Source organism: Capsicum annuum, chromosome 3 (assembly GCF_002878395.1).
Source record: "Capsicum annuum cultivar UCD-10X-F1 chromosome 3, UCD10Xv1.1, whole genome shotgun sequence".
Taxonomy (NCBI): domain Eukaryota; kingdom Viridiplantae; phylum Streptophyta; class Magnoliopsida; order Solanales; family Solanaceae; genus Capsicum; species Capsicum annuum.
In genome coordinates, this window is record NC_061113.1 from 10,310,919 (window position 1) to 10,314,714 (window position 3,796).

Here is a 3,796-nt window from a genome sequence, read left to right on the forward strand (position 1 = left end):
AGCTACCTGGAGTATCATTAGGATGCAAATACAGAGGGTGATTATGGTCAATCTCAATTTTACCAGACGTAGCTATATTCCTAGGTGCTGCAGTTGTAGTTGCAGCTTCTGCAGTAGAGTTTCGAGTAACCACCATTGACACAGCAGTGCAAAATGAGGACGATCAAACAACAACTGTATTTCTCACTGATTAGGTGAAATCAGCAATCTCTAGTATCACCTTCAATCAGCCATGATAGCTTTGATACCATGTTAGATTTCTGTATTACTTGAGCTAAGAATAGGAGAAAAATGAAGAAAAGGAAGAATCTAGAAGAAGAATCTGATTTTTACTCACTAAATTCTGTTACATTGAGTCTCTATAGGCTTGCATTTATAGTGTTGTTTGTTAGATTCATGTGACAGCTGTCACTTCTAACTAACTAACCTCCTAACACATACAACACACCCACTAACTTATTCTAACAACCATCAACTTGATCACTACATTTTCTTAGCTCAACATGCTTTTTAGCTCTGTGGTCATTAAATTTTTTTACTTCCTCTGGTTCAAAATATTTATCGACTTAGTTTAAGAAAATCCTAATTCCAAAAAGAAATAGGCATTTTTACTAACTAAACTTTTCTTAACTAAAATTTGCATGTTATTAACTTTGACCTATTGGGATATGATCAATTAGCATCTACAGTGATAGCTAGCCAAACTTGGAATGAGCAATGCATATTGCTCTTGTCACATTTCGCTTTTTAAGAGTCAAATTTGCACGGACTGATCAACATTTTAAAATGTATTTTTTATTATTTGTAATATGAGAAGGACAATTTATAGTATTTTTTTATATAGTTTTAGAACATTTAATTTTAAACTTTAAAATATTAAAATAATCAAATTCAATTTAACTTCAAAAATTAGTCAAATTAACTCCCATAAAATAAAATATACTGACAACTAAAAGCAAATGAAGAGAGTAACTGTTGAACGTAATTTAATGCTATTTTCCCTTCTTGAACATCCGATAAAAAAGAACTTATTTAATGATATTATAGAAAGTTGTACTAAGTAACTAAGCAAATCTATAAGATATATTTTTAATTATGTATTTGATATACTTGTTTTGGGGAGGGAAAAAAAAGCTTAATGGATTTTGAACCGGTGGGAGTAGTGTAGAAGATAATTACAACTCATGAAGATCCATGATTTATAGAAAACTCTCTCTATATATATATTATCGAAACGTGTGTTACACGTTGTAATCCGTGTATATAAAAATTGTATAGAAAATTTATATAGAGAGAGAGATTTGTTCTAAAGATCCATCACTGACAAAAATAAATAATAAGTAGCTATTATTTATTATACTCTTTTCACATTATATTCTGCAAATGATTTATTTACAGCGAGCATGTATTCCCAAAATTTTCAAAATCTTGACATTCTATGGCTAAACATATCTGCCAAAATATGCTTCAAAAATAGTACTTTATTAACAACATAAATTTTGATTACATTTGATTCATCAAGTTGCTCTTCTAGTTAGCTTTAGCTAAACAAGTAGCATAATAGTACATGTCTTTCTAATTAGGTGCATTCTTTTGTTCCACATTCATTCCAGCAGCTGCCCATTAGCTCATCATCTATAAAAATTGTTAAATTAAGTCATTAGTTTGACTTATTGGGAAAAACATAATATAAATAGGAATTAAAAAAAATGAGCAGATGGAATTAAAAAAAATGAGCAGATGAAAATATGATCTATCTAATCACCTTAAATTTGGGTAGGTTATTGCTAGAGTGGGTGAAAGTCTCACTTTGATTGGAGAATGAACTGTTGGTTTGCTTATTAGGACCTAAGTAATTCCTTCCCTCATAAACTAGCATTTGGGCTGAGTTAGATGCACGTGTCACATCTTTTCATGGTATCAATGTCAGGTGCATTCCTGTTCGGACTCTCGGTGCACATGTCAATTAACCCTAGGGTGAAAGGGGATGTTAGAGTAGGTGAACATGTCGCATTGGTTGGGAAATGGACTGGTAGTTTGCTTATATGACCTTAAGCAATACTTTTCTCATGAACTAGCTTTTAGAGTTGAGTTATTCTCAAGTGCCATATCTTTACCGTCGGCACCTCGATATTTTGACTCATTCAATTCAATCCATCTAAGAGTTAACTAATACTCCCTCCAATCCAGAATAAATGAATTTCTTATAGTGCTTCTATGTACTAATATAAATGAATTATTGATAGTTCAAAGATGAATTAATTAACTTCTTTTTCAAGACTACCTTTCTCTTTAATGGGTTCTTCAAATATATCTACTTTAAAAAAAAGCTTGAAAAGAAGAAAAAAAAATAACGTTGACAAATTACTCTTCAATTAAATCATTAACGAACTTTTTCGAGGAGTATCTCACACACCAAATATTCATTTATTTTAGAATGAAAAAATATAAAATTTAAATTAACCAATGAGAAGCCTTGTCAAGATGTTTTTAAAAATATATATTTTTTTTGAATATATTACATGTAGTAATAATAAAATTTTTAAAAAATATTAGGTTTTTATACAAATCACAAAAAAACAAACAAAGAGATCAAAGTATAACAAGAATTTGGTGAGTTGGGTTATGACCTCTTTTTCAGCTCATATTAATCCAATTTATTTGAGCTTAAGTAATTTTAGGTGATTTAATTATCATACCTTCTTTAAATTTGGAGCAACGTTCCATTGAACAAGCAAACTTACAATTGAATGATGTACAAGCAACACAATCCTTCAAGCAAAGTGCTATGCAAGCAGGATCAGCAAAACATGTCTTTGCACATTCTAATGGACATTTTAAGTTCACCTTACCACTTACATTACTATTTGCTATAAAAATCATAATTAAAGAAAATGTCACTGCTAAAACTTTTATGAAATTCATAATTTTTAATATATGTATTTGTAAGATTTTTCAATGTGGATGATAGATTTTAAAGTAATGCTATTTATAACTAAAGATTTTGACCGAATTTAAGACAATTTGCAATGCAATCTAAAAGTGAAATTTGACTATACCCAAATTATTAAATATAGCTCACTTTGTTTTAAATATTAAATTAGAAAAGTTAATGTAGTACAATCTGCAAACTATAATTTGTATAAACTATTTTAATTATTATACCATGCAAATTCTAACTTTTAATATTGTAATTATTTTTAATGGTGGAATCAAAATTTTTGTTAATTTTTTTTTTTAAAATAGAAAAAAGAAAATACACAAAAAAACTAAGAAAATTCAATATTTATTATATAATACATAAAAATAATTTTAATCTTATATATATACAATATAATTTTTTGTTGAAGGGACTTTGTATGATTTCTTAGTGAGATTTATTTTAAATTATTTATCATTAATACTTAATGATTGCAATCAAATCACTTGTGTCCTTCTTAAGACAAAATTATTTATTCATATTTTACCTTTAACATTAAATACTTATTCTCCAAATCATATTCTAAAATCTATTAATAAATATCAATTTAGGGATGTTATGATAAAATGATCATGGGCTAAGTTGTCAAATACCCATTTTAAAAACTTAGTTTGCTATTTAGACATAAGTCTTAAAAAATGTATCAAATACTCGCTAATTATGATGTCACCATCTCTTATTTCCAAGTTAACAAATCTAATACACAAGTTTCTAATAATACTATTTAGCCTCCTCCTTCATCCATAATTATATTTAAAATATCTTTTCAAAAATAATTAAATAAAAATTTCAAAAGCATAAAATGGAAGCTCCTTT

General features: G+C 28.0%; 1 long non-coding RNA gene across 1 annotated transcript; it reads right to left on the reverse strand.

Moving 5' to 3' along the window:
- Positions 1 to 1,463: 1,463 nt before the first annotated feature.
- LOC124896512 lies at positions 1,464 to 2,944 on the reverse strand. The gene is made up of 2 exons (XR_007052856.1): positions 2,700 to 2,944; positions 1,464 to 1,635 (listed from the first exon to the last, which is right to left on the reverse strand). It is a non-coding gene; the product is annotated as an uncharacterized LOC124896512 (long non-coding RNA).
- Positions 2,945 to 3,796: the final 852 nt, after the last annotated feature.